Source organism: Candoia aspera, chromosome 3 (genome assembly GCF_035149785.1).
Source record: "Candoia aspera isolate rCanAsp1 chromosome 3, rCanAsp1.hap2, whole genome shotgun sequence".
In the NCBI taxonomy this organism is placed as follows: Eukaryota; Metazoa; Chordata; class Lepidosauria; order Squamata; family Boidae; genus Candoia; species Candoia aspera.
The window spans coordinates 178,960,191-178,973,193 of record NC_086155.1 but is presented as its reverse complement, the minus strand read 5'-3'; the positions used below and the strand labels follow the sequence as shown (position 1 = coordinate 178,973,193).

Sequence of the window (13,003 nt, the reverse complement as noted above, 5' to 3'; positions counted from 1 at the left end):
CTTCTCCATCTCCATCTGTGTCACAGGACTAGTGATGGTTTTGGCAAAAGGAAAACTGTTCCATCACTGCCTCCTGGTGTCTCTCCATTATCTGCTCTAGAATGCCTCCATAGGTGCCACATATTTCACGGGCTTTGGTGGTACAGATTTGCTATACCTTCCTGAACCTGCACATCTTACTATTGTTTTATTAGTGCCCAAAATGGTCTGTATGGTGTAAACTTTTAAAAAGAAAATGCAACACTCTGAGATATGTGTGTTATCACAATTATGTGTACAATATACTATAATATAAAGAAATAGGTTATATTCTGTGAATAGTGTAACCTCAAACTCATTATCTCAGAGCCAGTCACACAAGACAGACTCACTCAAAACAGACAAGTAGCAGTTAAAAAAAAAAAGAGAGGAGAGGGAAAAATAAAGGGAATGAAAGGGAATGAATGAGGAGCTGAGGCAGACTACACAGAGACACAGAGACTAACAAGGGAGTAGGTCAGACAAATAGAAGGATTAATAATATATACTGTATGGATTTGGGGAAAGGTAGACCGATTACGCAGAAGAACAAACAACTGAACAAGACAGAGCAAAAAAAATAACAACTGAACAGTGTCTCTTTCTCTCAATTTCTCTCCAACTAAAACTGCCGCCTGCATGAGTATGAGAAAACACAGAGTATGAGACAAATAAATGTAGAAAAAATAAAACCAAAAGATAATTCCACACAAAAGAGCTTCATTACACACCAAAGTGAGAGATGATAAAATGCATTGGTCAACTGGTCATTTTATTACCAAAGAGCCTATCATACCACACATCCTCCCACCACCACCCAGCTTTATCCATATGTGGAAGAAAAGCATAAAAAAGCATTTAAAAATCCATGATGATCAACTTTGACTCACTCCAAATTGATTCAGTAGCACTCATTTTGACTTGATGTTTGAAAGCTATCTGGAAATTTGATTCAGAAAATTAATTCAATTTGCAGATTTGATCAAATCAATTATCCAAATAGAATCTTGCATAGTCTTAATATCATATTTGTACGTGAATATCTCTGTATAGGTGTGCATGTATATGGATGGAAGCATAAGTATACAAAAAGACAGACAGAGCTATAACCAGACCTCACATTGGTTTAAATACAATCCATAACTGGATGTCTGCAAAAGTTGTCAGCAGTAACCAAAAAAAATCACTCTACAAGTTTTTCTTACAGATAACATGGTAGCATCATGTTATGGAAAGAATATTTGATCAAAGAGTGCATGAAGAAATATGTAAAGATGGAAAAAATGCCTTTAAATAGTAAGAAGAAAAGCTTGATAATAATTTGGACAAGATGGTTCTAAGAGACTAACTACCAGTAGTGTAATCAGGTGTTGGGCAGAAAATACCCTAGAGGAGGAATCACACAAAACCAACTTACAATATCAATAAAAGTCAATCAAGCAGGAAATCATTTAGGGATATATATGTCACAGTTTTGGTGATGTGGCCATAGACTTTACGATGATCTCTATATAATGCAAAACCAGATTCATGAACCTGCATCCCTATTTGTGTGTCCAGAATATACAGATTAGTATAATTAAAACATTTGAAAGTCCATCCACAACAAAGCAAATTAAGGCTATCTCAGATGGCAGCACCTAACTGACCTTGGCTGATCTCAAAAAGCTAAAAAGACTTCGACCTGATTAGTATGCAGTTGGGAAGAATTCCAGGGCTATAACTGAGCCTGGGAAATTGGGGGTGGGGGGATCTAAAGGAAAGTAATGGCAAACCATTTCTATATTATTGCCAGGTGAACAGCATGGGTATGTCCATACAGACACTAGGAGTCAAGGGAGACTCAAGGGAGACTTTACCTTACCTAATTTATGTCCCATTTATCTGTCTCTTTTTAACATAAATGTGACCTGTTCAGGTCATCAGTAGGCTGTTTTTTTTCTTGGTCCTAACCTCGTATGTGTATCACTTGCAGAATAACTTCCTTGTCTGGAAGGGATAACAGAAAGCAGCTGGAGTAGAAGCATAGACATATCCTACTTGCAAGCTTTCAAATTCTAAGATGTACATGATACAGAATACTCTGCATATCCATTGCCTACAATTTGGGATAGCTAACATTAGCTACTTGAAGGCTGAAGAGCATAGGAGGCAAAAGTGTGGTTGGCTCATTTGTTGTTCAGTAGGCTATTAGAACTCAGCCCAAATACAGAGTTGATGGTTCAGGATTAAGTGCAATCCCAGGCAAATGGTTGTTCAATAAATGAACAACCATAGTTTAGTCTACTGTACAAAGACAGCCAGCACTACTGGATGATCATACATGAACATGTGAGTGGATTGAAAAGCATTAATTCTTTGATTGATGAGAGCTTGATGACACATAGAAATCACTGCTACTTGATGCTGCCAGTGGTTGATAACACTGCTACTGATGATACCTCACCCCATGGTGACAAATGAGCTCACCTAGCGGCCTCATGTAGATGTTGAATAGGAGTGGAGAGAGCACTGAACCCTACAGCATCCCACATAGTTGGGGCCGAGGGTGGGATCTCTCCTCCCCAATCACCACTGATTGGAGTCAACCCCAGAGAAAGGAGACAAACCAGCATGACACAATCCCACCCACCCCCAATCCTGAGTCAATCCAGAAGGATACCATGGTCAATGATATCAAAAGCTGCAGAGAGGTTAAGTAGGGCAAGGATGAATGCACAACCCCCATCCCGTCCTCGCCAGAGATCATCCAAAAGCACAACCAATGCTGTTTCCGTCCCATACCCAGGTCTGAATCCTGACTGAAAGGGATCCAGATAATCTGCTTGAAGCATGAAAACTGGTAGGCATATTCTTAGGTAAAACAATATTTGAAAATTGTATATATCTGATGCTACACTTTGGTTCTTTATTCCAAATATAGCTAATGGAAAAACAATCTTTGCATGTTTTATATTAATGTCATATTAATTCAAACAGCTCCATATAGAATTGTAAAATACATGCATGATAACTAATTGTTAATGGGAACGACACATTTGGCATGCATGGTCAACATAAAAGACAATTTGCCCTTTATGTCTATCAGAATACAGAATCACTGGCTGTGGGTGACAGCTAATTTCCTTAAGTTTCTTTTTGCCCTCTGGCTATTAATATGCACTAAGTATTATTGGGCAAAATAAGCATAAACATCAAAAGAACAAAGAAGAAGCCACTGATTTTCAGCTAAGTTTTAGAAGATAATCTTGAAGCCAGTACTCTGCTTGGAGAAAATATAGATCATAATGGTTGCTTTAAAATGATGCATGAAAATCTGCTTGTTATCACACACACAAACCCTTATCGAGTACAGATGTTCTTTCAGAGTAAAAAAAGTTCACTTTTCTCATATTTAAGCAACCATATGGGATTCATTTTCATCATTTCAATGCTTTTTAGACATTTTGAACAAATGCTTTAGTAGTCTGGTATGCAAAGTCTCTAATGTATTTTTATTCTTTGGTATTAAAAAGCTACAAGGCAATAATTTAGGAACTTAATACTGAATGGATTAACTAGAAACTAAAGACTAATAAAATTGAAAAGAACAAAATCTCATTTCTTAGTTTTGTAAACATAGCCAAATTATTCCTTATTTCTTGGGCAAGGTTAACAAATTTTAAGGCCAAAGATTAAAGTGTTCTATTTCAGAGACAAACTCATTCACTATGATCTAGTCAAACTTCCATTGGCTTTCTGTATTTGTGTAGCAAGATTTCCAGCATGCTGCATTAGCATTAATTCATGAACACCAAATACCTTCTTTTTTCTAAGACTTTCAATTTCATTAAACTTTCAGGGATCCTGACCTATTCTTGTCCAAACAAGCACCCAATATCTACCCACCAAAAGAGATAAAATGACCTTCAAAAAGTGGAACAATAAAGAAAGAAATGTTGAAGGGAAAAAGGTGGGGAACAGATGTTTTCCATTTAGCTAGTGTTCAATACTCCATACCTCCTAATATCTTTAGGACGTATCCAGCAAGTTTACACCCCTCCCTTTTCTTGATGGAACCATCTGGATACATTTTACTAAACTTGTCCTACAGGCATCTGTAGCATGGCTCATTTTATTCAGTCATGCTTGGTGCTTGTGGCACTTCTAATTTGAATGATATGGGATAATCTGTAAGGATTATTGGGAACAGAGGCTCTTGCCCTAGCATTAGATACTACATTGAAAAATATTATTCCCCTGCCAGAGCCTCAATATTATGATGAGCTTCTATATTGTAATGTTGTTAGTTACCAAGCCTGTATACAAAAGCTGGCATTGTTCTTACTATCCAGACATTGAAAACCAAGCATGTAATGAGTTCTCCTTCATTTATATTGCTGTACAGTAAAACCTCCAAGAAAAGGACATTATGTGATGGTAGCAGAAGACAGGGCCGCAGCTAGGGTCTGTGTCACCCAGGGCAAACATGGATTCTGCTTGGCAGCCCCCAGTGCTCATTTTGGTGCTCCGCCCAGTGTGGCGCCTAGGGCACATGCTCCGCTTGCCCCCCACAGTTGCAGCCCTGGCAGAAGATAACAAAATAGCTATAAAGAATGATGTACAGGTTGGTTCTGTTTGTGAGTGGGGGGAAAAGATTACTTCTGGAAAAAAAAAACATTCAGACACAGGGTTTTCTAGTTCAAAATTATGTCATCTTCAAATTGAAAAGCTAAATTTGAATTGTCTTACAAGCCTTATTCTATTGACAAATAGAGACAGAGCTTGGTTCATCACAAGGACAGTATGGCCAAAGAGGTATGCTGGCTGCCTTTATACAAATGTACTAGTGTACCTAGCAAGGTGGCAGAAGATGCTAATAAATAGTGGCTGTGGAGGACAAATTTGTATACATTTTTATGCATGGTTATACAAACTGCACAAGTACGCATGAACACCCTGAAATCTTCACTTTTTAGAGCTGTTAAACAGGCAAATGTGCATTTTGGATTTTTTTTTTTCCCCCTGACGGGCCAACATGACTACAAGTGTTTCTAATGAGCTAGTTAGAATTTTCCCATGCTACTATTTACAACTTTAAAAATGTACACAAATATAAGTATATGAAGGAAATACGAGTCTATTAAGAAAAATATGTATTAGAAAAAATGCCCATGAGAATGTATACAATCAATACATAACATAAAGCCAATAAACCTTGCTTTAGATGTTTGAAAATAAATGTTTTTATAGATAAAAAGATAGATGACTAATGTCTTGGGGGAGACATTCTTAAATGAGACTGCACACCATTGAGAAAGCCTGTTGCATGTAACTGGTGCCTCAGATAACTATTCTTGAAGAATTGACAGATCCATATAGGGTGTGAGAGTCTTTAAAATGACCGGGGTTTAAAAGTAATAACTGGCAGCTTAGACTGTATTGGTAACAAATTATCAACCAGCACAACCCTTTGTTGCCTGTGTTATTCGGCATTAACAGGCTATCCTAAAAGATCTGTAGGACAATTCCATGAATATAATCAGTGTGGAAAGTCAGTGGAGTATAGTGCTTAAGGATGGACTAGGAACAGGGAGTTCTAGGTTCTAGTCCACCTTCAGTCACAAAAGCTTCCTGGGTAACTTTGAACCAATTACTATCTATCAGCCCAACCTACCTTACAGTGTTGCTGTGGAGAAAAAAGGAGGAAAGAGTGCTATGTACATTGCCTTGATCTCCTGAATAAAAGGTAGAATATACATCTAATAATTAAATAAATAGAGAGCCAGTCTGGTGTAGTGGTTAAGATATCAGACTAGAAACTGGGATACCGTGAGCTCTAGTCCCACCTTAGGCACAAAGCCAGCTGGGTAACTTTGGGCCAGTCATTTTCTTTCCACCCTAGGAAGGAGGCAATGGAAAACCACTTTTGAAATCTTGCTTAGAAAACTGCAGGGACTTGTCCAGCTGCCAGGAATCACGAATGACTTAAAGACACCTAAATAAATAAATAAAATGCTTTTCTTTTTCTTTTAGCTTTTTGGCGCTACCTTCTGCTGAAATGTATGCATTTCAGAGTTTCACATCTGAAAAAAAGAAGACAGAAATCTTCTGAATGAAAAAACAAGTAACCTCTTGTTCATGAATGAATTTGAATAAGAAGAAAGCAGATATGGATACACAATAACATCCACAAATAGTTTCATACATTATCTTACTCTTCTGTCCTAGAAGTGGGAATGGTTTTGCCCACCCTTTCTGAAGGCTAAGTTGGTGATCATGTAGGTATCTGACATAGGAGTTGTATGGTCAATGAAAAGCATTAGGAAGGGACTGATGGGCTATTTTGCCCTCTCCTCGACCTATACTGAAAACAGAATTCCCAAGTCAAACATCTCTAAGTAGCATTATACTTGTGTCACTTCCGCCCATCCCATGATATTGTACAGAGTGGGTGTGTTCCAGGTTCCTTGGAGATGTGCCTTCTCTGTTGCTGTGCCTGCTTTTCTGAGTGAGCTCCTCACCCCACCCTGCAAAGTTCAGGTGGCCTCCAATCCTATTAGCTTTTTGCAGAGCTGTGAAAACCCAGCTGTTCTCTCATACATTGGACCAAAACGATAGACAAGCCTGTTCTGTGCTTAGATAAATAAATAGATAAATGCCATCGCACCATTCCTCATCTCAGATCACCTTTGAATTTTCAAAAGTTTCCTTGAATATGCAAAGATGACATGCTCAAGAGAAGCAGGACAGCTACCCATTGGGGATAATTAATTAATTATTTTCACACATTCAGGTGTACACTTGGATAGATCCTGCTAGCTAGGAGTTATAGGACTTAAAGCTCAGCACATTTCAACACAGTTGGAGATTGCCTTATCAGTATCAATAAAACTTTGTTTTTCTGCTGACTTTAGTCTTGTTCAGACAGTCTCTCCCACAGTACATGTAATAGGCATAAAAGGAACTGGGACTGCATTCACTAGCACTTTTGGATGCTGTAGCGTACAGGGAATTGTCTGGAAGACGTTATATTAGTTAGAAATTGTGTCATTTAGAGTTTAATGTTCACCTAAAAGTCAACCTTAATCCCTTCATTGGGATGGGAAAATAACTAATTCTGGAATAATTGGAAGCAAGCTATTTACATCTCTAGCATAAATAATGTTTAGCCATCATGGAATCTGCATGTGTTAGATGGGTCATTATGCCCTGTAAATAGTGATTGTTAAGCAAGAAACATCGCTTTGGCTCACATACACTTTGCATTGTGAACCTATCAAATCCTATGTTAATGTTTGGGGCTTTGCCACTCATCCAGGGGCTCAACATAGATGTGCCTCTACCCAGGATGCACCTCATTTTGTGAGAATAAACCTTCTCTGCTCCTAATAGAGGTGACTGTAGTTTTGGAATTCTTCCAAATGAGTGAGGGGTCATCATGAGTAACTTAAACAATTTTGCCTCTTTTCTCTGTTCTTCAAGCACACAGCAGAGAGCAAGAGGGTCATTTTATGCAATTAATGCCTTTGCCCATTGAATGCCACACTACCCGCTCACCAGACTCCATGAATAGATTAAAGACATAGCAAGACTTGCTCAGTAAAGGCGGGACTATACCATGGTTTGGTGTACTCACAGATTGTTGAACAGTTAGCATCTGATCTTAAGGGCAAGACAGGGAGACTAAGAAAAAGGACAGAATTTGAAACACTTATACAAAATCAATACCATCTGTATATATAAACTCCTATTCAGATATGATTCGGAGACAGAACAAATAAAAAAATTGCATGATAAAACAGATGCAAAACTTTAAAGAAACAGTCAACATAACAATGGGAAGAATTATGGACCAAACCCATAAAATTTACTCCAAGTTATAATCTAAAAGAAAACTGGTATAAAATGTTTTACAGATGGTATACAGCTCTGTCAATAATTTCCCAGATAGACAAATTACAGAGTAACAAATGTTGGAAATGCCATGAAACGGAAGGAAAATTTTACATTTGGTGGACATGTAAAAAACCTCAAAAGTATCGGAAAGACATACATAGTACCATCCAGAAAATTTTAGAAATTAAATTTGAAATGAAAACACATTTTAACTAGGTATGATCCTAGAATACATTAACAAGAGACACCTTAACTGACTGTGTTACATGTTTGCTGCTGTGAGGATAAACTTTGCCCAACATTGGAAAAAAGATGCAAACCTGAAAATATCTGATTGGGAACTTAAACTTGGAGAATACACTGCAGTGGCAATACTAACATCACATGCACAATAGAAGTTTAATCAAATTCAAGCAAGAATGATTTCCATTTACACATCATATCATGCAGCAAGGCAAATACAAACGTTTACAGTTTGGTTTTTAAGGGGGTCTAAATGTTTATAAACACTGTAAATCAGTTGGAATATAAATATCTATTTTTCCAAGCAGCTCCTTTGTTTCTTTTTCTTTTTTTCTCTTTTTTAAGATTTATAAATAACAATACAATGGAGACTTTAATATTAAGTATTAAGATCAAAGATCAAAACATTTCTCATATTATAAAATAATTCAAAGAATTTTGCAACTCTTTATCAATTTCATATTGAGCATTTATTTTACAGTTTAAGCAACCCTATGTTCATTAACATTTTAGAAATCATATTTAACAGTGATATTAACTTTTTCCTCAATTTTAATGGTTTAATTTATCTCAATTATCATACTGTTAAGAATTTCTAGTTTCTATTGTATAAATACCACTGTACTCAGCCATTATCTGTATTCTATAATGTATTATTCACATTTTATTGGGGAAAAAAGTGCTAAACTTCCAGAAGGATTCCTTTCTCTGACATAATACAGATGCCCACATCATATCAATTCTATCCCCAAGGAGTGTTTTTTTCAGTGTGATGTCTCTACTACCTGTACAAATGTTGGTAGTATATTACTGTATCTCTTTGTTTCACTCTGTTTTTGTCCTTCTAAATTTTGTTGGTCATTGATCAAATAGATATTAATGATTGACTGGCTACCTGCACAAATGCCAGGTATGAATAGCAGCTACGCTATGGAGAGTGAGTCCAGGTCTGAGGAGAACCTGCTCAAGACCCCAGTTGACTAAAGTAAAATGTGAGAGCAGGATGCTCAAAATTTTCATTTTTTGTTACTTTTTATTAAACGCACAAACTGCAAGAAGGCAATAATTTTTTTAACGCCTGGAAAATCACATACACATATAACCCAAAAATGAAGAAATTGCTTAAAAGTCCTCTTCCTTGACCCTCTGTCAAGGAAAGACAACTCAACTGTTGATATAACTTTTTCATGGAAAGTCAGGATAGAAATGTAATAACTCAATAAGTTATTAGAGAGTTCCAGATCACACAAACAGCCTCCATTAATTCAGCTGTATGTGCACTGGGTTCTCTGCCAAATATGAAGAGCTGCAACGCTGAGATGGGGGAATCAAGCACATCCCCATCCTTTCCATGTGCTGAATGTAAGGTGTGTGGTGGAGGGAGAAAAATGTTCAAAGACCATAAGCACATTTCAAGGACAGAAACTTACCAGATTTTATCCAGGTCTTTAAATCAAAAGATCTAAGCCCACAAACCCTTAGGAAATTATGAGACTGGCAAGAATATTGCCTGTGATTAAGTAGCATCCAAATTGTTTCCTGTATCTTTTTGTCATAATGTGGAAAAAATAATACCAATATTCTTTCTTTCTTTCTTTCTTTCTTTCTTTCTTTCTTTCTTTCTTTCTTTCTTTCTTTCTTCTTTCCTTTCTCCCTCTCTCTCTCTCAGGGATATTTTTAATCAAGAATGTTATATAGAAATACAGTATGAGGTCTCTGGCCATTTTTAAACACAGCAAACCCTAGTATATACATTATACAGGAGGAAATGCCGCAATGATTTTTTCCACATTAAGGACAAAAAGAATGTAAAATGTCATTGAATAAACCCCAGAAGCCAGGAGCTTGGATGGCTTACAAGATTGGTAATCGGATACAGAGCTTTTCACTTCCAAGTCATTGGTGCAAATCCAGTTCCATTTAATCATATCCAAACTTTTTTTTTTCTTTCTATCTGGCAATTCTTTTATATTCTCTAGGTTAAAATGGCTGTTCACTGATTGGAACCCAGAGAACAGATGACCGCATCAGAAATAATCACTTCGACTTTCTAGTCTAGGCAATTGACCAAAAGTTGAACAACAACCCAAATGCATCCTTCTCCTCCCCCACAACCCCACCTCCCAGATTCTATAGTGAAATGGGTATTCCAGAAGAGACTTCAAGGAATACTTTGTAAAATAAGTTACTGGAGATTTGTCTGCTGCTTTTTATTAATATTCCACAGTTAAACGGGACTTCTGTTTAGCTAATTTGATATCATTAAATAACTTCTATTTTAAAACCAAAGTACAAACCCTCCTTTTCTATTGTGCCATATTGTTGATATCATATGAATACTGAGAACAATAGCTAAAGCTAAGAATATCTGAAATTCATCAGGATTAATCACACAATCTCACCCATATCCTACCTTGCTGGTTTTTGTTTTTGCTTTTTTTTTTCTGAAAAAACAACAACAAAATGTTTTCCACTTTGGGATACATGAACAATTGCTACACCGTGAGCAATTGCTGCATGCTATTTCTGAAACTGGCTGCTTGTCGTGAAAGAAAGTAAAAGTCATCTTGCGTAATAAATAACCAAGAACATGCATAGTCAACATACATAGGTATATAATATGATGTAAGGCAACCCTCCTTAAAGTCTAAATGGGTTTGGATTACAATTCTCAGTATAACTAGTGGGGATTATGGGAATTGCAATTCAACAGATAATAGGAGGCTGGGAATTAAGGAATGCTGAGAAATTTTGTTTGCCTTCTGTCTCTTTCTGTGTTACAGATGGATCCAAGCTCATGTTCGCATTGGTGAAACACAGTGAAAAAACATGTTTGTTAAATGCTTATTTTATGTTTTGTCTTGTGCTTCTTTAGGGCACACTTGTGCTTCTGAAGATTGCAGTCCCTGAATTTGTAGGATGGGAACCTGCAAATGGACAGAAGAAACTGAAGTTTCAGTTTAGGATTAGTATTGGCAATATTGGTTGACAGTAGAGTATCTGGAACAAGAAGGAGGAAGGATGGCCAGAGGCAGAAGAAGTTACCCTTTCCTTAGTTTCTAATACAATAGCTAGGGAGCACTGGGTAAAAATGGGATTAATTGGAAAGCAGCAAGATGAAAGCCAGGACTTACTGAGAAGATTGATGCTCATCTCAAGTTTGTCAAAAAGCACTAAACTACCCTCCAGACTTCTGAAAAGAAGTTAAGTCAGAAGTTGAAACTTTTTGGCTACATGTGTGTTATGTGTGGCAGAAACCAAACCCTGGAATTCCCTAATAAGAACCTCATGCCAACTAACAAACACAGAGCTGATAGTGTCATGGTTTGGGAATGCATTGCTGCCTAAGGAATTGAGTCACTTGATATAATTGAAGGAAGCATGAATTCTCCTTTGTCTCAGAAAATTCTACAGAAGAATATCAGGTCATCTGTCTCTCAGCTGAAACTGAAGCACAAGTGGGTCATGCTGCAAGACAAAGTTCCCAAACATACATGCAAGCCTACAAGAGAATGGATAAAGAAGAAAAAAGACATCAGTGTTTTGGAATGGACAAGTCAAAGTCCAGATGTGAATAGTTGCTAGAAGATACTACAGAACAGAAACTGTACCAATTAAGGAGAAACAATACAAACCCTGACACTGATGGACCTCTATAGGTTGGGAATACCAGTTCAAGGAAGCTGTCATGGCCTTTCTTTGCCTTTGTGCAGAAAACAGAGATGATGATAGTCTAAGTCAGTTTCATGATGCCCCTCTTATGGATGCCCACACAAAAGACTCAGACGCTTGGCCCATGCTTTCTGTGGTGATCAGGCAATGACAGACAGAATACAGCTTGCAATCAGATACCCCTGAGAATTCCTGAGTTTCTAAGAAGCTTGTGACAAAAAAGATGGTTCTGAGGTGAATGCCTGACAGAGAAGTACAATGACAGATGAATCTATCATCAGCAAACCAGAATCCAACAGTTCAGATCATCTGTGTATGGGGACTTAAGTCAGATAATATACTATTGAATACTTATCAGGGGGAAGAAGGAGGACATCCAAGGATCCCAAAGTCGCAGCACAGCATTCCATGGGCGGGACCTGATTCTAGTTGCCCACCCTAAATTCTTAACATGACCAATTCTAGAGAAGCTAAGGTAGAACAGAATGAAGACTGATTGGGTTGCCCATTACTTGGGACATAAACATGACAGGGAGTCTCTGTGGCTTCCCAAAGAAAATGCCAGGAAAGGCATGTACTGTAGCAACCAGGAAAAGATGTTCTACAACTCAGAATTATCTCTTAAGTCTCAACACATTTATATCCCACAAAATTACCTGGTGCCTACAGAGAAGAGATCTGCCTTACTCTGTGAACTGGTAAATGTTGTGGTGTCTAGACATATTTACTTCTCCTAGAGGTTTTTGGGGTCAATACAGAAGTGTTTAGTACATCCCAGCAATCTAGCTACTTTGAACAGGGAGCTATTTTAGTTTCTTTCTCAAATTCAACCCTGTTCATTAGATTTTAAGATCTATCCTGGCTCTTAGAAGGGCTGTTTTTCTGGACAAAAATGAGTTTCTTTCTTATATTTGTTAAATATTTGCCCTAGATCATATTGTTTGGATGTAAATACTGTCCCATAAGAAGCTAGGCAGAAGGTGAACCAAAGCCTCTGAAAGTATAGTCAAGCAAAAGGATCTCTAATTTTATCTGGAGATTCTTGACACTCATTCCTACTTCCTGAAGCCATGAACTCCTGTACTTTAAGAAAATGTTTTAACTTCAAGATATAGAGATGAAATTATATTTATGAATTAAAGGAAAATAAATCTAAATCCAGACTGACAATTCTAATGCCATAGAAATGCTG

At 37.3% G+C, this 13,003-nt stretch overlaps 1 pseudogene; it reads left to right on the top strand.

The window, feature by feature from the left end:
* Positions 1–4,486: 4,486 nt before the first annotated feature.
* On the top strand, positions 4,487–12,548 carry LOC134494722 (centriolar and ciliogenesis-associated protein HYLS1-like; annotated as a pseudogene).
* The last annotated feature ends 455 nt before the right edge of the window (positions 12,549–13,003 follow it).